The sequence below is a fragment of the Peromyscus eremicus genome, chromosome 6 (assembly GCF_949786415.1).
Source record: "Peromyscus eremicus chromosome 6, PerEre_H2_v1, whole genome shotgun sequence".
NCBI lineage: Eukaryota > Metazoa > Chordata > Mammalia > Rodentia > Cricetidae > Peromyscus > Peromyscus eremicus.
The window spans coordinates 113,784,202-113,807,201 of NC_081421.1; the positions used below are offsets into that span (position 1 = coordinate 113,784,202).

Sequence of the window (23,000 nt, forward strand, 5' to 3'; positions counted from 1 at the left end):
CTTGATTGGACATGATGTGACCATAGTAATACAATAATAAATTGAATAATTTCTTATATGCTATTGAGGTTTTTACACCACTTCTATTCTTCACTTTTGAATCTTATTTCTAAAACCGTTAACCTTCAAATGCTTTTTTCTCCTACTGATTCATGATGTAGCCTAAGATCTCGGAATGAATCATTTTTCATTAGCACATGTTTTACTTGCCCTAGGTACCATGCCAAAAGTTGATCTCAATTTTTGCCCTCCCTATCACTTTAGTGCTGAAAGAATTTGAATTCCCTAGCCATAATGATGCATGCAGTCAGCTCATTTGTTTTTCTTTGGAAGGTAAATGAAGCCAGTAGCTATAAAGACTTATAAAAACCAAAGCTCATTCAAAATGTTAAAGATTTGATTTCTTATCTGCATGCAGTTCATAAAGAACATCCTTGGCCTAAGGCAGTGTTAATGGATGAAAGATAAGACATTATTCCTGGGAGAGATTTGAAGTGTGATAGTCAGAAGTTTCTTAGCATTCATTCATTCCTGCTGCACTTGCTATGATATTGATGTGGTCTGTGTTGGAGATAGCTTATAGACAAACTAGCCATTACTTCTGTAAGTGGCAAGATGTGTTCTTCAATATACCATTGTGTCTTCTTTCTGTCCTTCCCTACTCTCCACCTTCTTTACTCAACATGGTTAGAAATTGCCTGAAAGGGGTTGAAGACATGGAGAATAAAGACAGTATTCATAGCAACAGCATCCATTTGTTGTAGAGTTTGGATATTTTGTCTCTGTCTCTACTTACTTTCAAATTTGTATGGTAATACAGGTTAAATGTGTCACCCAACTTCCCTCTGGTGGAGACTTAACCACCAATTAATATGATACTTAGGATGCTTTAAGGTCGTCAGGATGTGGCCCCCATGTTAGAACTGGTTCCTTGCTAAGAAGAAGAGACCTCAGCACACACATTCCTCAGTCTCACCATGCAATTCCCTCTGTCAAATCAAGCTCTAAAGGCATTATACCCATGGACTTTAGAGACTTTACAAGTTAAATAAACCTCTTTTCATTACAAGTCACCTAGTCTCAAGTTCTTAGTTATAGCAACAGAAAAGGACTAAGACACAGTTTGTACATCAGCCATCCCAGAACAATCCCAACACTTAACCCCATCTCTCCTTTAATCCACATCTTTCTGATTAATCACCATCTTGAAGGTTCTGTTAGTCAAATCTGTGCAGTTTTTATGTATAAACCGAGTCAGTTCCCTACTCTCAACTTGGATAACCTCTCTCCGATTCACATCTAATAATCTGATCTTGCAGTAACTCTGATTCTGAAAATAATAAAACTTTGCAGCTTGCATATGTATTAGAGTTAGGTTAAGTGGATGATTTACTCAAATATCTGTCCAGCAACTGATCTGTTTACATGTGATCTAGTTCACTTTTCTTCAACACCAAGGGATTATGCAGAGACCTATCTGCTTTTTCATTTGAATTACATTGTATCAGACACAGCTTAGATTCAAAGTCTAGTCATGCTTTCAACCACCCTACAATTCCAGTGTTAGTCCTTTTTACCTGCCTGCTGCACGCTTAAGTTGCACAATGTTTTGTTTTCTGTGTTGACTTAAGCCACAATAATAAAACAGCCAAAGAACAATGAGATAAAAGATTGTGTTGGGATGAAAACACACACCAGAACTTAGAAGTTATAAGAAAATTCAGTTTTATCTCTTTTCTAGAGAAAGCATTACTAGCTTTAAAGTCTTTTCACAAGATTTATTATTATTTTATGTGTATGAATGTTTTTCCTATATGTATATATGTGTGCTATGTGCATGTAACATCCATAGAGGACAAAAGGGGCATCAGAACCACTGAAACTGGAGTTGTAAGCCACCATGTGGGTGCTGGGACCTGAATCCAGGTCCTTTGCAAGAGCAGCAAGTGTTCTTAACTACTAAGCCTTCTCTTCAGCCCCATCTCCAAATTCTAACTTCAACTGATGGATGCAAATAAGGATTCATTTTCTGTCTCTCCAAAAGACAGCATACTTTTTGGGTCCAACCAACACATGTCAAAAAATAATATGTATGCAGTGTATGTTGTTTTAATGGATCATGTACATGTCACAGCCAATAATGATACTATAGTCAGTAAGTATCAATTAGGATAGTTTAATGGTGTTACTCAAGTCATCTACGTATTAAGTGACTTAAAAATCTAGTTCTTTGAATTGGTATATTTCCTGCTGTGATTGTGGAGTTGTATATATTCCCTTTAATTCTGTCAATTTATATTTCATGTATTTTGAGACTCTATTATTGAACATATATAAAATTATCATTGTCAAGTCTTTCTGATAAACTTATTCTTTAATCATTGTGAGATATATATCTGGTCTGTCTTGGTTACTGTTCTATTGCTCTGAAGAGACACCATGATCAAGGCAACTATTATAAAAGAAAGCATAACTGGAGGTTTGCTCACAGTTTCAGAGGGTTAGTCTGGTATCACCATGGCAGGAAGTAGACAGGTATGGTGCTGGAGCAGTAGCTGAGAACTTTACATCCTGATCCCCAGGCAATGAAGGTTGGAGGTGGGGGTACTGGGCTGGCATGGGCTTTTGAAACCTCAAAACCCATCCCCAGTGACACACTTCTTCTAATAAGGCTACATTCCCTAATATTTCTTAAACAGTTCCACTAACTGGGGACTAAGCTTTCAAACATATGAACCTACAGTGGGCATTCTTATTCAAACTACCGCAATTGATGTACTCAATTTTATGAAACAAAAACTATAGGACATAAAGAAACAAATAGGTCCAAATACTGTAATAGTGACTTTAATAACCCACTTTCATCAATAGATGAATCTTCCAAGTTAAAAAAGTCGACAAAGGAGCTTCTGGGTTAAACTAAACAGTAGTTAGGGAATTTTGAGAATGAATATGCTCAAAACAGAATATATGCTTGTCTGAAACTTAGAACAATAAAATAAAATCAAAACTTGCACAATAGGTTGAATAGAAGAAAATATGTGTAAATTTGCAGCATGTTCTATTCAGTAGCTGCAGAGTACACATTCTTCCCACCATCTCTCTGAACTTCCTCTAAAACAGATTACATTTTAATCCATAAAACAAGTCTTATCAAACACAAAAAAGAGAGAGGATAATAAGTTCTTGAATACTACCAGATCATAATGGAATAAAATTACAAATCAATAAAAAGAGAAACTAGAAAAACTATACAAACACAGATTGAATAATATATAAGTTTGAATGATCAGTTAGTCATTGAAAGCATTCATGAGGAAATTTAAAAAGTGATCCATAAATTCAATACAATCTTAATCAAAATATCAATGACATTTTTCACAAACTGAAAAAAAACAATTAGAAATCTATATGGAAACACAAAAGTGTCCAAAACAGCCAAATTAATCTTAAACAGAAAGACCGGTGTTAGGAGTATCACAATGCCAATTTCAAATTATACTTCATAGCTATAGTAATGAAATTGTGTGGTCCTGGAACAAAAACAGACAAGTAGATGTATGGAACAGATTGTAATGCATAGAAATAAGATCACAAATACAGCCCTCTGATTTTTGACAAAGGTGACAAAAACATATGTTAGAGAAAAGACTATCTCTTCAACAAATGTTGCTTTAAAAAGTATTTTCGCCGGGCGGTGGTGGCGCACGCCTTTAATCCCAGCACTCGGGAGGCAGAGCCAGGCGGATCTCTGTGAGTTCGAGGCCAGCCTGGGCTACCAAGTGAGTTCCAGGAGAGGCGCAAAGCTACACAGAGAAACCCTGTCTCGAAAAACCAAAAAAAAAAAAAAAAAAAAAAAAAGTATTTTCATGGAATACTAAACCCCCATATCTCATCCTGTGCTAAAGTTGATTTAAAATGGATCAGGGTTAATGTAAGTCCTGAAACTTTGGAACTACTAATGGGAAGCTAGAGGAAATGCTTCGAGTTCTAGGTATAAGTGATTGTTTTCTGAATAGGACTCCAGAAACTCAGGAAATAAGAGCAAGTATTAACAGATAGGATAAATGTCACACTAAAATCTTCTGCACAGCAGAGGACATAATTGACCAAATGAAGAGTCAGCCTGCAGAATGAGAAAAATCTTTGCCAAATACACCTGAAACAAGGAATTTATATCTAGAATTTTAAAGGACCCAAAACACCAAATATTCCAAATTATCCAGCCAGTAAATGGATTAATAAATCATGCAGACAGTTCTCAAAAGAGAAATACAAATAAAAATAATATTTGAACAAGCATTCAACATCCTTAGACAAGCTTTGAGATTCCATCTTATCCCAGTCAGAATGGCTAGCATCAAGAAAATAAATTCTGGTTAAGTTGGGGGGGTGGGAATCATTCTTTAATACTCTTGATGGGAGTGTAAAATAGTGTAGCCACTATGGAAGTCAGAATAGAGGTTGCTCAAAAAACAAAAATAGAAGTACTGAATACCAAATGACCCAACCATAACATTCCTGGATCTACATCCAAGGAATATAAGTCAGCATGCAGTAGTGGCAACTAACACACATTTATTGTGACACTATTCATAACAGCCAAATTGTGGAACCAGTCAAGTGACCACCAGTAGATGAATGGAAAAAGGAAGTGCACATACACATAAAGGAGAATGATATTATGTCCTTTTCAGGGAACTGGATAGAACTGGAGATCACCATGTTAAGCAAAATAAGCCAGACCAAGAAAGAGAAATAGAGCACATTTTTCTCTCCTGTGTAGAATCTAAATTAGAAAAAACAAAGAATGAAAACAGAAGGAGAATATTTGCGAAGAGAAAGGGGATGAGCAGCAGTGGTCAGTGGGGACAAGAGAGGATCATCAAGGGTGAATATGATTACAGTACCTGATATATATGCTAGAAAATGTCTTAATGAAACCCATTATTTTGTACATATACACTAATTGAAAAAATTGCCAAAAACACATCTATCACTTTTGTGTTGTTTTGTACTTTCACCTAGAACCCTATCACTTTTGTCCCCTTCCCATAAGCACCTGAGGTGCCCAGTAAAGATGGTTTGCTACTCCATTGACCCAGACAACCCTAAAAAATCATGCAAACCAAGAGGTTCAAATTTGCGTGTTCATTTTAAGAACATCCATAAGACTGCCCAGGCCATCAAGGGTATGCATATCTCAAAAGCCACCACCTGAAGACTGTTAAAAGTCACTTTAAAGAAGCAATGTGTGCAGCTCAGGCAGTATAATGGTGGTGTTGGTATGTACTCCCAGGCCAAACACTGGGGCTGAGCATGGGGCCAGTGGTCTAAAAAGAGTGCTGATTTTTTTTTTTTTGCTGCACATGCTTAAAAATGCAGAGTAATGCTGAACTTAATGGTTTAGATGTAGATTCTCCAGTCATTGGACATATCCAATGAATAAAGCACCTAAGATACACCAGCAAACTTACAGAGCTCATGACCAATGGATTAACCCCTACATGCGCTCCCCCTGCCACACTGAGATGATCCTCACTGAAAAGGGATAAATTGCTCCAAAGCCAGCAGAGGGGGTTGCACAGGAGAAAAATATTCCATAAGAAACTGAAGAAACAAAAACTTTTAGCTCAGGGATAAATTCAGCATAAAATAAAGGCAGATAAAACCCTATCACTTTTAATAGTGCAAATTATCTCAAAACAATTAGGAGTTTGTTATGAAACTAGCAATGCTGTCTGGGCATAACTAAAAGGATCAACTAATCTGGCAGCTTAAATTGGATTATGTAGCTGGAATTTTCTCCAGTCCTGCCTGGCCCACGGTCAGGACAAATCTCTCACCTGCCAGTCCTGCAGCCGCTCAGACCCAACCGAGTAAACACACAGAGACTTATATTGCTTACAAACTGTATGGCCGTGGCAGGCTTCTTGTTATCTAGTTATTCTATCTTAAATTAACCCATTCTATAAATATATACCTTGCCACATGGCTCGTGGCTTACCAGTATCTTACATGTTAGTACTCATGGCAGCGGCTGGCAGTGTCTCCTGACTCAGCCTTCCTGTTCCCAGAATTCTCTTCTCTGCTTGTCCCGCCTATACTTCCTGCCTGGCTACTGGCCAATTAGCATTTTGTTTATACAGAGCGATATCCACAGCAGGATTAAGTATTCCCTGGTCTAGTGGGGAGTGTATGAAGGCCATTCAGCTGGCTTTTGCTAGAACTGGGTCTATCACTCCTCCATGACTTTTTAAAAACCTTTAGTTTTGCATGTATGGGTATTTTTCCTGCATGTGTGTCTGTGTACCATGTGTTTGCTGTGCCTGCTGAGGCCAGAAGAGGGTGTCATAACCTCTGTGGCTGGAGCTACAGATGGTTGTGAACTGCCCTGTGGGTGCTGGGAATCAAGCCTGGATCCTCTGGAAGAGCAGCTGGTGCTCAGAGCTGCTGAACCATCTCTCTAGCCCCTCTATATGACTTTTCAGCTGTCATTTTCCCCTCAGAGGCTCAGACTTTCCCAGCAGTTTGGACTAGATGTCTGTCATCCTCCAGTTATTTGCTTCTAAGAGCCAGGAAATAGGAAACACAACCGTGGGGCCACTGGCTGAGGCATGCAGTGATTTCACTGCTCCTGGAGCTCAGCCATTCATTCAAAGATGAGCAAAATCCCCCTAGGCTCTGGCAGGGTTCTAGTTTTCTTTGTTTTTCATCTCATAGATTTAACAGTGAGCTCCTCTGATAAAGAAGCTATTTCCTTCCAGGTTTAGATGGCTGCAGATACACAGCTTCCCTACATCAATTGAAAATCTAATTTGTCTTATAGTACACAGCCACCCTTCTCTTTTGGTTACAATTTGCATGAACCGTGTTTGTTTTTATACTTCCCTTTTTCATAGTTTTTGTCCTTTGATATAAAATGAATCTTGTAGACAGCACATACTTGGATAATGCTTTTCCATCTATTCTCTCAGTCTGTCATTGAGAATATATACTGTAAAGTGCAATATAATATAATATAATATATACTGTAAAGTGCTAATAAGAGTTTACCTTTGTCATGCTGTTTGTTTTCCATATGCCTCCTTGCTTCTTGTCTCTCAACCCTGCATTATCTTTGCATATAGTTGACTTTTTGGGTAGGGAACTGTTGAATTTCTTTCTCACCTACATTTGCTTTTTAGGTTTGAGAATTTCATACATGCACAACGTGTTTTGATCAAATCCACCCCAATTCCATCCCTTATCTACTCCTTCCACTTTTCTCTCCCAACCTCATCTCTCTCTCTCTCTCTCTCTCTCTCTCTCTCTCTCCCCTCTCGTTTTAAACTCACAGAGTACACTTAGTGATACTTGTGTGTGCATGGATGTAGGTCCATCTACTGGAGCCCTACAGGGGCAACATCTCTGAAGACAACTTACTCTCCCTCCCCCACAGCCATCAGTTTCTCAACCTGTCTGACTTCTAGGAATCATTTGCATGACACACCCAGTTGAGACAAAGGAGCAAGGTACCAACTGTAGGCAATGGAGGGCAAAGGGCAAGGCCTGGAGAAGTGGGGTGTGATTAGAGCAAGGACAAGTCTGGAATGCAGCTCAATTTTCAAGAAGGGATGTGGGGTCTATCTTAGTCAAATTTCTGCTAATCAAACATCCCTTCATGATAAAAGTTTTGGAGAATCTAAGGATAGAGACAACATACCTCAACATAACAAAGGCATTATAAAACAAGCCCACAGACAACATGCTAAATGAGAAAAACTCAAAGCATTTCTGTTGAATCTGAAACAAGATAAGAATATTTACTGTCTCCATTTCTGTTCAACACAGTGCTTACAGTCTTATCTAGAGGAATAAGACAAGAGACAGAAATGAAGGGAACACAAATAGGAAAAGAAGTCAAAGTATCCTTATTTGAAAATGATATGATTTTATACATAAAGGCCCTAAAGTCTCCACCAGGAAATTACTGCAGCTGATAAACATACTCAGCAAAATAGTATAATACAAAATAAACAATAAAAAATCAGAAGCTCCCCACATACCAAGAACAAATATACTAAGAAAGAAATCAGGGAAACAATCTAATTAAAAATGACCTCAGAAATATCTGTAATGAATTGAAAGGTGTGGAAGACTTGTACAAAGAAAATGTTTAAGACAGTGAAGAAAGAATTGAAGAAGACACCAGAAGATGAAAGGAGCACCTATATTCATGGATAGGTAGCATCAATACTGTGAAAATGCCCATCCTACCAAAAGAAATCTACAGATTCAATGCAATATCCATCGAAATGCCAACTCATTTTTCACAGATTTTTTTTAATTTAAAATTTGTATGGAAACACAAACATTCATGATAGCCAAAACTGTCCTGAACAATAAAAACACTACTGAGAGATATCACCATCTCTGATTTCAAGGTATATTGCAGAGGTGTAGTGATAAAACCAGCATGTTCTTGAAAAAAGACACATTGATCAATGCAACAGAATTGACGACTCATATAAAAACAAAAACAAAAACCCACAGTCCTACAGCCTCCTGATTTTCGCCAAGCCAAAGTTTACACTGGAGAGAAGACAGAATCCCCAACAAATGGTGGTAGCCAAACTGAAAACTATACTCCAAATGGATCAAGGACCTTGTCTTAGTTAGGGTTTTTATTGCTGTGAAGAGACACCATGACCACAGCAACTCTTATAAAGGAAAACATTTAATTGGAGCTCACTTACAGTTCAGAGGTTTAGTCCATTATCATTTTGGAGGGAAGCATGGTGGCATACAGGCAGACATGGTGCTAGAGAGGTAGCTGAGTTCTACATCTTGATCTGCAGGCAGTAGGAAGAGACTGTGAGCCATTAGACCTGGCTTGAGCTTCTGAGACCCCACTCCCTAGTGATGCACTTCCTCCAACAAGGCCACAGCTACTCCAACAAGGCCATACCTCCAATACTGCCACTCTCTATGAGCCTATGGGGACCAATTTTATTCAAACTACCGCAGACTTCAACGTTAGACTTAATAGCTTGAATATATTAAGAGAGAAAACAGGAGATATATGTCAACTCATAGGCCAGGAAAGGACTTTTGGAACAGGATCCCAGTAACACAGGCATTAAAACCAACAATTGACAAACACTTGCAGTCCAGGGAATATACAGACTACTGAGTGGAAAAAAGTCTTTACCAACTATACATCTGGCAGGGCCTATTATTAAGAATACAAAAAAGAGCTAAAACAACAACAAACCTGTACACTAAGAAAACAACCCAATTAAAATGGGAGCATGTGCCAGACATGGTAGCATATGCTTTTAATTCTAGCTCTTGGGAGACAGAGGCAGGTGGCTTCTCTGTGAGACTGAGGTTAGCCCAGTCTACACAGGAAGTTCCAGGACAGCCAGGGCTATGTGGTGAGAAATATAAATGGCTGAGAAATAATTTTTAAAGTGTTCATCATCCTTTGCCATTAGGATAATGGCAACTAAAACTTCTTTGAGATTTTGTTTTACTCCAATCAGAATTTCTAAGGTTAAAAAAAAAGCGTGGGATATAGAAAAATGAGTTGGCAGGTGGGCTATGCTACTTGCATGAGGTTGTAGCATGAATCTTAAAAGTTCTTACTAATGAAAACAAACCCAGAGCTAGGTATTGGGGTGAATGCTGGAAGATCAGAGAAGCAGAACAAGCCACAGCTTCCTCACCAGTTGCTCAGCTGATCCTGTTTCTCAGACTGGAAGTCTCTGAGTCCTCATCCAGAATGAACTTCAGCTGAACTGCTACTCAAAAGCCTAAAAGCTTAACCAGGCTAGTTCCTGGTCCTCACACCTTATATACCTTTCTGCTTGCTGCCATCACTTCCCCTGGGATTAAAGGTGTGAGTCACCATGCCTAGTTGTTTCCAGTGTGGCCTTGAACTCACAGAGATCCAGGCAGATCTCTGCCTCTGGAATGCTAGGATTAAAGGCGTGTGTGCCACTATTTTCTGGCCTCTATATCTAGTGGTTGTTCTGTTATCTGACCCCAGATAAGTTTATTAGGGTGCACAATATTTTGAGGAACACAATACCACCACATTTCCCCTTTTTTGTCTAAAATTTAAAAAAATGGTTATAACCAATACAAGAAAAACTATCCAATAAGTATATACAATATATACAGTCAAGAATTACATTAACAATGTCTAGTCCACTAACATTTGACAGATTCAGATAAAAAACTCCATTATATATATTAACAATGTCCAGTCCAGTAATATTGGATAAACTCAGACCAAAAAAAATTTCATTACTTATCCTATTTAAAATAAGTAGTTCCTTTTTAAAAGTAGATTCAATAGTTTCCTTTTTAATCTTATATCCATATTCTCTTTTTTTAGTAGATCCAAAAATCTACCTTTTATCTTATCATTTATATATGAGGTATGTGGCTCCAAGTGCTCTTTAGTTGCAGGAGAGGTAATAAATTTACAAAAAGAAGAAATTATCTTGGCTCACAGTTTTGAAGGATGTAGTTCATGATCTCTTGGCCCTATTACTTTTAAATCTGTGATGAAACAGCATATCATGGTGAAAGCAATCCCACCCTCCTCAGGGCCAGTGAACAGAAGAGAGAGGGAACAACGAACTGGGTTCCCCAAGTCTTTTTCAAACATGTAGTTCCATTGGCCCAAAGATTCCCACTTCAGGATCCCACCTTGTCAAGTTCCACCATCTCCCAACAGCACCACAGGCTGGCAATCAAGCCTTTAACGTAGGGGCTTTGGGTTGGATAAATAACAGCACCTCCTTTAAAATACTATCAAAAAATCTTGAGGATTCCTTTGACTACTCTGAAACAATTATATGGTCATTTCTGAATCAATGTGATCAACTCTTTCAGTTCAATAGAGTAGGTAAAACTTCCCAAAAGAGCAATCAAATGGGGAAAAGTATCCTTGACACATTCACTACAAACTCTGTATTATACTTGTTTTTAGTTCTCCATCCTTTGTATTGCTTTATAATGACCTCGAGGGTGAAGAATTTACCTTATTAACTTTATACTTGCCCAGCCAAGGACATCATCTGGCCTAGAACAGGCCTTCTACAAATACTTGTTGAGGAAAGAAATGAACAAACAAGCCACAGCAATGTCAAGAAAGGTATGCTAGGAAGCTATGACAAAACTCTAACTAATAGATTAGAGGTGCCTGCCGTCAATAGAAGTGGGTCTCACAATCACTAAGCAGCTGTAGGGTTGGAAATTTTACATAGTTCTGGTGTAGATAGGAACTTATGTAATATGCTCAGTTTGGGTTACAAAAGTATGCAATTTCCATGTAAATATATTACATAGGCAAGCAAATTCTTTTGACAGATAGTTCTTAAAAAGTCTATTATAATTTATTGTTTAATCATCTTGAAATTTTTAAGAAGTCATATTTGAAAATGTGGTTCAAGATGCTTTGTAGAAGTCCAAATCACTATCAGAGAAATTAGTTGGACTGGCACACATGATGATGGACTGTAGGGGTGGTTGCCTGTGCTTTGCCCCTGAAGCACCGGCCCTAGTAGGCAGCAGGTAACTGCTAGGTACCTGCCCCCCTCCCCAAGGCATGGCTGAGGGGGGACCTCTTAAGACCTGGAATGAGTAAGTGCTCACTCTCTTGGCTACCTTGTGGTCTTGGATGCTGGATGTTGGTTCTGCAGACCAAGGCATAGTTCTCCAGAGAACCATGTTGGACTAAGCCTCACCCCTCCTGGACCCCACGACCAACTCCCTTTTGCTTGTTGTAAGTTAACCCCCCCCCCCAAAAAAAACCCTTTGGTTATCAGATAAACTCCGTGGAATTGCTTTATTAATTGCCACTTTAATGGACAATTTTAGGTTTTATGGCTAAAGAATTGTAAAATAATTTCTTAGACAGGTCTCAGTTTTATCAACTCCTTCTCAAAGCAGGAGCTTGGGGAGGATGACATAATTTAATAAGATAATTATACCAAGAAAAGATAAAAATAAAAACTGACATGAATAAGATTCAAAATTGACTTCTTTGGGGAAAAGTGATAAAATGGCAGGGGAGGGAGGGCTGTGGTAAGAGCTGCTGTATTGGTGTTTAACTGTGCATAGAGGAATGAGATGCATTATGTTCAGAACAAGCCACAGCATCATATTTAAAGAAAGATGCCAGACAGAGGCAATCATTGTTACCTACCTTAAGAGGAAATCATTTGTTTAAGAGGTGAACAGAATAAAAAAGAATGTCATGAAATGATGGTGGTAAAATGAAAGATTTTCTTCAAGTAGTTCAGTCTACACTCAAATTTTGAAAAAATCTCTGTAAGATATAGTCTATTCGCATGTTTCTTAAACTAACATAACCTCTGACCCAATTCTCAACTACTTGATCTATTTTAAAGATTAAACAAGTTAAGATGTGCTGAGCCTATTTATGTACTGGATGTTAACAAGGTCCTATGTGATATAAGGGCAAAAAAAAAAAATCTATTGTAGTCATTTTTGCATTCCTAGCACCCAGCAGAGTTCACAAACCACAGCGGGTGCTCTATGCTCATCGTGTGAAAGATCTCTCAACTTATGGAGCTTTACACTTTTCAAAGTAGCTTTAGACACATGATTTCAGACAACCCCACAATAGCCCTTTGATGTATTTATAATGCATCTATCAGGTGAGAAAATAGATTCAAAAGGGGAAAATGACTTCGAAGTCACCAAAGTTTTGAAGTCAAATCTTCCTTATGGCTTAATTCAGTCTAGTGACAATGTCAAAATAATGGAGTATGAGTGTGTGTTTGTGTGTGTGATGGATGAGCATCTGCATGTGTGTGAATGCAAATGCATGTGTGTCACAGGCCCCCTGTGGAGGTCAGATGGCAACCTGACAAACTTAAGTGTCAGTTCTCACATTCCACCTTGTCTGAGACAGGGTCTGTTAGTTTTCTGTTGTCGAGGCCCAGTTTACGAGCCGATGAGCTTCTCAGAATTCTCATTTCTACCTCCCATCTCCCCGTAGGAGTGTGCTGGGATCACATATGTTCATGGTATACATTCAGTTTCTGTATAGGTACTGAAGTTTCAAATTGAAATCCTGACACGTGGCAAGCACTTTATCACCAAGGCATACTCTATTATTTAGAGCATAATGGAGTATGTTCTAAATCACCATAGACCCAGAGAAATAGAAATAGTAGGGGTATGTATGGGTTTGTCCTTCCAATTCCACGGTCCTTTGTTTTGTTTGAGACAAGGTTGCACTCTATATCTCAGGTCGGCCTCAAACTCACAGTGATCCTCCTACAACAACCTCCTGAGTGCTAGGAGTGCAGCCATGTACCAGCATGCCCAGCACGAAAGGCTTTTAAAAAAGATTTTATTTAACTATTTTGAGAGAGGGTCTCACTATGTAGACCTGGCTCACCTGGAACTCACTATGTAGACCAGGCTAGCCTCAAACTCACAGAAATCTGCTTGCCTGTGCCCCCTCAGGTGCCAGAATTAAAGGCATGCATCACCATGTCCTGCACACCAAGCCTCTTTTGAGAAATTAAAGGCAGGAATTAGCATACACATACTTCTATTCCTTTAGTCATCGGGGTAGGAAAGTGAGGCAGTTCTAGCCAATAATGGCACCCTGCTTACAATGCTTGTCTGACCTGAGGGTATGGTCAGTGCTTTTCTGGGACTTTTTAACTTAGAGGTAGAAAAAGAAATTGACCTTTGAAGCTATAGAGCTTCAAAGTATATATAGGTGGGTCTACTTGTGGCCGTGGAGAGACTACAGTTAAGAGGAAAATGAAGGAAGCCAACTGAAAGAAAGTTCATAGACTGATTATTTCTAGTTGGTTAGCCTCACTCTAGACATGTTGAGCTATGTGAAATTGCCATTTTAGGTGGGTCAAAATGGATAATACTATTTTATCTTGTCTCAACACACACACACACACACACACACACACACACACACACACAAAGAGATCGCATATTAATCTTATCTAAACTCTAAAACCTAATCCTGTCTTGAGACAAGTGGGAAAACAGAAGCCTAGAGATGTCAAAGCACTCAAAGGACTGGCAGTGTAGTTCAGTGGTAGAGTACTCACCTAGCACAAGTCCCTGGGTTCAATCTACAGTACCAAAAGGTTCAATCTGCAGTTCCAAAAGCCTTGTCCAATGTCAATGCTAATGTTATACAGTGCAGGGTTTCTAATGGTCAATTCAGGATTTCCTCTAAAAAATATAATAACTAAAATTTAAAATTGGTCATTTTCAAATTTTATACCTAGTTGTTTTCCATTGATGATTTTGTCTCTGCCTTACATTGTTTTTCCTACTGTGCCTAGGGAAACATCTGTTATAACTCAAAGTACAAATTCATTATAAATTGTTCTGGGGAAATAATTTCTAGGTTGAAAAGTATAACCATTAAATTTTAAACTAAAAGAAAATATTCTGAGAGAAGTTTCACCTAGCCATTGTGATAACAAGATTCACAAAGCAAACTTCTAACTATATTTTGGTCCTTCCTTATAATTATATTTTCCAAAAGAACTTCACAAACTTGGGCTGGAAAGATGACTAAACAGTTAAGAACAACTGCTGCTCTTCTGGGGGACCCAAGCTTTGTTCCTAGCACCCACATCAGATGGCTCAGAACTACCTTAAACTCCAGATCTAGATCCAATGCTCTCTTCAGACCTCTGTGGGCACCAGACACTCTCTCTCTCTCTCTCTCTCTCTCTCTCTCTCTCTCTCTCTCTCTCTCTCTCTCTCCTCCCCCCTCTCTCTCTCCTCCCCCTCTCTCTCTTGATCTAATGCCCTCTTCTGACCCCTATGGACATCAGACAGACAGACAGACAGACAGACACACACACACACACACACACACACACACACACACACACACAAAATCACATATATACATAAATAAAGTTAAGAAGGAACTTTACAGACTCCACTGGAGTTACTTTTTGTTTTTCTTTTCTTCTCTCCTCTCCCTCCTCCCTTTTGAACCAGGACTTTACTATGTAGTGTAGGCTGCTGGCCTTAAAACTCACCTTAGCCTCCCTAGCATTAGGATCATAGGCCAAACCACCACACCTAGTTAGGACTTACTTATTAAGCATGCATACTCCTGAACCCCATGGCAAAGCATTGAATCAAACTCTTCAGGGGTGGGCCATGTCTCTGCATCCTAGTGAGCTTACTGGGTGTCCTCATTCTCAGGCAATCTGCCCCATAGTGAAAGGCATGAGTATTGAGTAAACATTCCAGTAAAAAAAAATCATTGGATGCCATAGTTACGGTTTAGAACCAAAGTTTCCCACAAAGATTGATTCATCAGCTTTCATTGTTTAGGCTTTCACCTACATGTGTACCTCCTACTCAAACCTTTGCCCTTGAAACAAAATATTCCTAACAAACAGCTGAATGTTTCTACTTCAAATCTCAAATATCTTCAACTAATGTCAATATTATTTTCCTGATTCTTTTCTCTGTATACTATCTATTTCAGTTAATTCTCTGATAAGATACCAGTTTGATAACAGCCATAAAATTCAGCAGCATCTTCATTTCCATGTTTTTCTTCTCATCTAATTAGTCTCCTGGTTATGTAAGACCCATGTGAAGAATCTACAGAGATTCGTTTCCTTATAATGCTCACATCATTGCCTTAGAGTTCTCCCTTAGATGCTCATCATCATCTAGTCTAGGCTTTTGAAATAACCTCTGTACTCATTTGCTTTCTGTTGCTGTGATAAAACACAGACCTAAAGCAATTGGAGAGGAATGGGTCTATTTCATCTTAACGTTCCAGGCAGCAATCCATCACTGAGGGAAATCTGGGCAGGAAATCAAAGCAGGAACAGAGGCAGGCACCTCTGCTTACAGTTTGCTTTTCATAGCTTGCTCAGTTTTCTTTCTTATGCAACTTAGGACCCTCTGCCCAGGGATAGTACTGCTCACAGTAGACTGGGCCCTCCCACATCAACCATCAATCAAGAGAATATCCCACAGACATGCCTACAGGCCAATCTGCTAGAGACAAGTCCTCAACTGGGGGTCCCTTTTTGCATGTGATTCTAGTTTGTGTCAAATTGACACAAACTGGCTGGCACAACCCTCTACATGAGACCTGTCTCTTATCTCAAGTTTTCTGTAGTTCACATCTCACACCAGCACCTCATGATAGTCATCTTTCTATTATTGCCTATCAGCTTCAAAACAGGAAAGGCTTGTTTTGGTCCACACTGTTGGAGGTTTTGGCCCATGTTTGCTTCACCCCATTGCTTTTGGGCCTGTGGTAAGGCAATGCCTCATGATGGGAGCACATGGCAGAGCATACTTCATGTTGGCTACAAGCCAAAAGAGACTAACACCCATAATCTTCAAGAACATGTCTCCAGTGTTATAGAGCCCCCATTAGGCCCTGCTTCTCAAAGGTTCTGCCACCTTTTAATATTGTCAAGATAAGAACTAAAGGAGGTCTTTAACACATGGAGCTATGAGTAGTATTCCAGCTCTAAACCATTGCATCCTACCTCAGGCTCCCAAGGTTTCATGTTGGTCTTACAATGCAAAAAGAATTAAGTCTATCCCTAAGCATATCCAACTGTTCCAATATTTCTCTCTCTTTTTCTCTGTCTCTGTCTCTCTCTGTCTCTCTGTCTGTCTCTCTGTCTGTCTCTGTCTGTCTGTCTGTCTGTCTGTCTCTCTCTCTCTCTCTCACACACACACACACACACACACACACACACACACACACGCACACACACAAAGTCCAAAGTCTTCTCTGAGACTCAAGGCAAACTACTAGTTGTGAGCAGCATTTGGGAATGTAAAGAAGTTACATACATCTGAGATACAGTGGTTCAAGACAAGAAATCCTACTCCAAAAGCAAAGAAAATAGTGAGAAGCAAATGAAAGCAAGATCAAAACCGAGCAGGAAAAACATTAAATCTTAATACTCCACGTCTGGCATCTGGGGCACCTCTGGCCTTGGGTAAAGCTATGTTTATGGTCCTTAGGGATGCAGCCATGATCCAAACTATCCAGTCCTAGAAGCATACTTCTAATATGCAAATCAGGTTTTTACCATTTCTCAAACAGCCCTGAGTACCTCTCAAAGTCCAATTTCTTTGCATGACATACAACTTTAATTTTTCAAGTTCCAAGGGCTATATTCTAGTTATACCATTAACAAGTACAAGATTTCAAATGAAGCATGACAAAATTGGTTCTGTTATAATACTTAGCACTGTCATTCCTAATCCATTTTGAGGGGCAGGGTTGAGAAAGGTCTTTCTTCCTGGCTCTCCTGGAGCTGACTGTGTAGACCAGGCTAGCCTCGAACTCACAGAGATCTTCCTACCTCTGCCTCCTCAGTGCTGTGATTAAAGGTGTGCACCATCATGCCCAGCTCATTTTTTAAAGACATATTTTTAAGTTATGTGTTTATGTGTGTGCAAGTATATGCACAGACATATATATGCACAGAGAAGGGTCAGATACTCTGGAGCTGGAGTTAGAGGAAATGTGAGCTAGCCAACATGTGTGCTGGGAAATAAATTAGAGTCCTCTGGAAGAGCAGTACATATCTTAACCCTGTGCCATGTATGTGCAGGTACCCATGGAGGCCAGAAGAGGGCATTGGGTCCCACAGAGCTGGAGTTATAGGTGGTTGTGAGCCACTAGATGTGGATGCTGGAAACTGAGCTCAGTCCTCCAGGACGTGGTTAAGACAGTGCTTATAACCACTGAGTCACCTCTCTAGCCCTCTTAATCCATTCTTAATGTTTTTTTTTTTTTTTCCTAAGTGGCTTGCTAGTCTTAAACAAATGTACCTTGATTCCAAATGTCTTTAAGTGAACTTATTCCCCTATGTGAGCATCACTTTGAAAATTCTGCAGGCTGATTTCTCAGCTATTGAGCCTCTTTGTGCCTGTTCCATGAGCTGGTTAAGAGACAACTTTGTTTTCAATTCAGCATCGGCCTGCCTTCTTTCCAGAATGCTGCTCCTTGTCTGTTCTTTATGAGATACCATAAGACATGGGTATAAACAGTGCATAGCTCCCAGTTATAAACACATCAGACCCGTCTTCACTATGCACTGAAAAGTAACATTCTAATCCTGCCCAACTACTCATCAGCTGTACTACAAAGTCCTTTCCTCTGCATTTGGGAGTAAGGCGAATTCCTTAATTTTCCTAGCTGCGAATGTCTTTAAAAATAGCCTGAGCGGCTGGAGAGATGACTTTGTATTTAAGAGTGTTTACTGCTCTTCCCAGAGGACCTGAGTTCTACTCTTAGCACCTGTAACTCCAGCTCCATGGGATCTGATGCACTCATCTGGCCTCCATTGACACACACACATGTGGCATACACTCACTCAGGCCCCACACATGTAAATAAATAAAATTAACCTTAGATGTTTGTTGTCAATATTCATAAAATCTGTAAGCAAGTTTCAAATTGTAATAAATTATACTTCCAGAACAGGAAATTGGACATCCTCACAGTCAATTCATTTTAATGATTCATAAGCCTGCTGTCTCCCATTGGCAGGACTTCACAGCGCAGGTTAAGCCTGATTCATCTTATTTTGTCACTGGTGTTCAAGGTTCATGGTTCTTCTTGGCCACTTCCCTATGATCCTCCTTTCTGTAATTCCATCGTCTAATCTTTTTAAAGAAACAAAACAAAATACTGTCCTCATCTTCATAATTCTCATTTTGCCTAGGTTTGAAGCCTCTGCGTTTCTCTTAAAGTGCTAGCTCTCAGACGTGACAGATGTCATGGTGGGGTTTCACTAACATGGAAGCAAACAGGGACACTCTCCTTACAGTCTTTATACTCTGGTTCTCAATTTCCTAGGCCAGAGAAACTTCCTGGCTCCTTCAGGTCCTCTGGTTGTTCCGGGTGACCTCAGAGTCTCCAGGTGACAGGAGCCTGAGAAGCTGCCAGCCCTCCTGCAGTTTTCTCTCCGTTGTTTGTTTGTTACTGTTTGGGGTCATTGCTGTCACCACTCAAGGCAGTGTCCCTTGTTTCTAACATTGCTCTGATGTCTGAGGTCATGTTAAATTCCCCAGCTGCTTGATGGTTAATGGTTACCCATGGCCAGACAGGTTTAAGAGTGCCACTTCCAGCCTCTTATCTCAGTCGTCCCGGGAATACTGCACACCAGGCCCAGGATCATTTACCTTTGCTCCACAGACATCTGTAAGAAAATCTAAGGGAGGAATTTTCACCCAAATACAAACAAACTACAAATATCCTACCCTCTGAGGAAAAAAAAAATCTTAAGAAGAAAGGTAGGGCCATAAAAAGAAAACTAGAGCACCACTGAGCTGAGAAAAAGATTCTCATAGCTTTTGTAGCAAGGCTTAGCGTTCATCCAGATGTTAAAGTGTGTGAACTGATCAGAATCACTGGCAGCCAGAGCCTGTGCACCGAGAGGACTTGCTGTGAGCCACAGCCACTCTGTGACTTCTGACTTTTGAAAGACTTAAAATCACAAATAACTGCCACCCTGTGACAAAAGAAACACTGGCCGCACTGAGCATTTGTCCAGGCTACACTGCTTCTTGTAGGTATGAGGGTGGGAGGTCGGTCCAGTCTCATTTTATGAGAAAATAAGAAAAAAAATTCTGTTCACTAATTTATAACCATGGTGATCTATATGTGATTATCCATTTAAAGTCAATAAACATCTAGCACTTTTCATTTTTATTTTAAGACTGAGTCTCAGTATCTAGGCCTTGGCTGCTCTATATCTCTATTCCTGTGTAGATCAGGTTGTCCTTGAACTCAGACCTGTACTACCATGCCCAGCCTCTTTCCCTCCCTGCTATCCCTTCCTCTCCCTCCTTCCTTCCTCCTTCCTTCTTTCATTTCTTCCTTCCTTCCACTTTGATAGGGTCTCACTTTGTAGCTCCAAGCAGACTGGAGATCCCTATGTAGCCCAGGCTGGCCTTGTATTTGCAGCAATCCTCCTGCTTCTTCCTCCTGAGTGCTGAGATAACAGATGTGTGCCCCCATACTAACATTTGACTTAAAATTTAAATTTTATATGTGGAGTTGGACACAAGGTCCATTGTAGCTAATTGTAGAATGTGTATTATCATCACTTAACTTCTTTTAAGAAAGTGAAAAAAAAATGAAGCTTATAGTACATTGGACAATCAAAAATGAGGGTTTTTTAAATAGCTTGGTTTTCTCTAATTAGTTCAAAAATTGTAGAAAGTAACTATTCTAGGTGACAATTTTTCCCGAGGCTACTGTATATCAAACTTTCTCTGAGCATACCACTCAGAGCATGCTTAACTTTCTTTGGCTGTCGCAGGTTCAGAAGAACAGGGGAGAGGCAGGAGCTCACTATGGAAACCTGCCCTTTAACAGCTGTGCACTCTGGGCGGGACAATAAATCTCTCTGGGCCTTGGATCACACTCAACCTAAACCACTCTCTCTGCCAGATTGTTGAAAATACATGAGGGAGAAAAATCAGAGCCTGGATTATACACTGTTAAAAATAGCAATATTGCTGCAAATTAGTCTGTGATTCAAACGAGAAGGAGAAGTAACGTTTTTGAACGATGGTTGCACACCAAGTGCATGCCATGTTTAATCTCTTTTAATATTCACAATAACCTCATGCATTGTTATATTATTCTATCATTGTTGGTCACTATTCCAATTTCACACTGAGACATTAAAGTTAATAAATGTTAAATAGCTTGCTCCCGGGAGCAATGATGAGAAGAGAACCGAGTCAGCCATTTTGTGAAGGGAAACTCAGAGTCTAGAGGATCTGCTCCCATGTGTTCACTGATGGGATGAACTGAGATACAACACAGCTTTTTCACTGTTACTTTTGTGTAGCTAGAGTTTTCCTGCCTGGCCCACAGTCAGGACAAATCTCTCTCACCTGCCAGTCCCACAGCCACTCAGACCCGACCAAGTAAACACAGAGACTTATATTGCTTACAAACTGTATGGCCTTGGCAGGCTTCTTGCTAACTGTTCTTACAACTTAAATTAATCCATTTCCATTAATCTATACCTTGCCACATAGCTCGTGGCTTACCGGCATCTTCACACGCTGTCTGTCATCATGGCGGCTGGCAGTGTCTTTCTGACTCAGCCTTCCACTTCCCAGCTTTATTCTCCTCCTTGTCCCGCCTATACTTTCTGCCTAGCCAATGGCCAATCAGTGTTTTATTTATTGACCAATCAGCAACACATTTGCCATACAGAACATCCCACAGCACTTTTGGGTCTTAATTTCTTTTTGTTGGTCTGCTTTTTAGTATTGATAACATTCAAAGGAGTATTTGACGACATATTTGTTAGAATTCATAGAATAACTATTTCTAGAGTGTGGTAGTGATAGTATGGTTATGAGCATTATTTTAAAGGTATTTGTTATTTAATTTATTGGTCATTTTTTTGTTTTAGTTTTGTCATGGTTTATTATTTAGTTAGAATCTCATCATGCCCAGGCTGACCTTGAGCTCAGGAACTGTTGAGCATCCTAAGTGCTGTGGTTAGAGGTGTGCACCATCACATCTGGCTTAAAAGTTCTCTCTTCTAAAGATACATTCTAGAACACTTATGAACAAAGGGTTATAATGCCTAGAGTTTGTTTCTAAGATAACTAGAGGCGAAAGGGATTGGGTGTAGTTTTAGGGTATTGAGGAAATAAGGTTCACAAGAACCAATATATTTTGAATCTGGGCGTTAACATTCTATTTTTAGTCCCTTTGATTCCAAACCTGATACACTGTGTGTCTTAGGGTTTTCATTGCTGTGAAAAGACACCATGACCACGGCAACTCTTACAAAGAAATGTCTAATTGGGGTGGCTCACTTACAGTTTCAGATGTTCAATCTATTATCACCATGGCAGGGAGCATGGCAGTGTGCAGACAGATGTGCTGCTGGAGCTAAGAGTGCTACATCTTGCAGGCAACAGGAAGTGAACTGTGACACTGGGCAGTATCCTGAGCATAGGAAACCTCAAAGCCTGTCCCCACAGTGACACACTTCCTCCAACAAGGCCATACCCACTCCAACAAAGCCACACCTTCTAATAGTGGCACTCCCTATGAGATTATGGGGGCCAATTACATTTAAACTACCACACTGTGTGTGATTAGGTGGAACACTCAAGCTCCACCATTGGCAATGCTGGCACTGGGTTTTCTCTGCACGAAGGAATTGTTTGAAAGCCACCTCTTTTGATGCTTACTTCCTGGCTTTTGAGAGTGTGCTTGCCCTTTGGGTAGTACCATAGTAGCTCTGACCTTTCTTGCTACTTACTGGCAGGATCCAGATTCACACAGTTCCTCCTTTATTTTGTAGCTTATAGACACGGAAACCACAGCTGAAGCCTATGAATTGCTATTGGTGCCCTCTGGCCTAATTTGCTGAGCTGGTGGTGGTTTCCAGTCAGTCTTCCAATGGCCACTTATGGGCGTGTTCTCTGTAGGTGATGAGCCCCCATCGCCCTCACAGAATTACCCTTTACTGAGCTTTCTCCTGGTTCTCCAGCCTGCAGTGGAAGTTGTCCACTCACTGGAGGTGTCATGAAGCTACTGTGGGGTGAGTTTCAGGGCTGTTACCCTTGCTGTCTGGGCTTCTTCCACAGCTTCAGCTATACTGTGGATTCAAGATGCTTGGGGCTGGAGATATGACTCACTGGGTAGAGTGCTTGCTGTTCAACCATGAGGACGGGAGTTTGGATTCCCCAGCTCCCATGTAAAAGCTGGGCATGGCAAAGTATGTTTGTAATTCCAGTCATGGGGGCAGAGCAGAGACAAGAGAACCCGTGGGGTTTTCTGGCCAGCCAATCTAGCTGAAACAGTGAGCTCCAGGTTCTGTGAGAGACTCTGTCTCAAAAAATAAGGTGGAGAGCAACAAAAGATATACAGTGTTGACCTATTGACCTCCCTGAGTGCACACACAAGACAGTTACACACACACACATGCAAACAC

General features: G+C 40.0%; 1 protein-coding gene across 2 annotated transcripts in view; it reads right to left on the reverse strand.

Annotated features, from left to right (window-relative positions):
- The window catches only part of Pkn2 (protein kinase N2), a 146,786-nt gene extending 125,197 nt beyond the window's left edge, over nt 1–21,589 (reverse strand). Inside the window, exons 1-2 of one of the 2 annotated variants that reach the window (XM_059266368.1) lie at nt 21,512–21,589; nt 8,739–8,834 (exon numbers count right to left, since the gene is read on the reverse strand). The gene's annotated coding sequence lies outside the window, so the exon portion shown is untranslated. The remainder of the gene's footprint in view (nt 1–8,738; nt 8,835–21,511) is intronic. The other variant, XM_059266369.1, reaches the window with a different exon arrangement.
- Between the last annotated feature and the right edge of the window lie 1,411 nt (nt 21,590–23,000).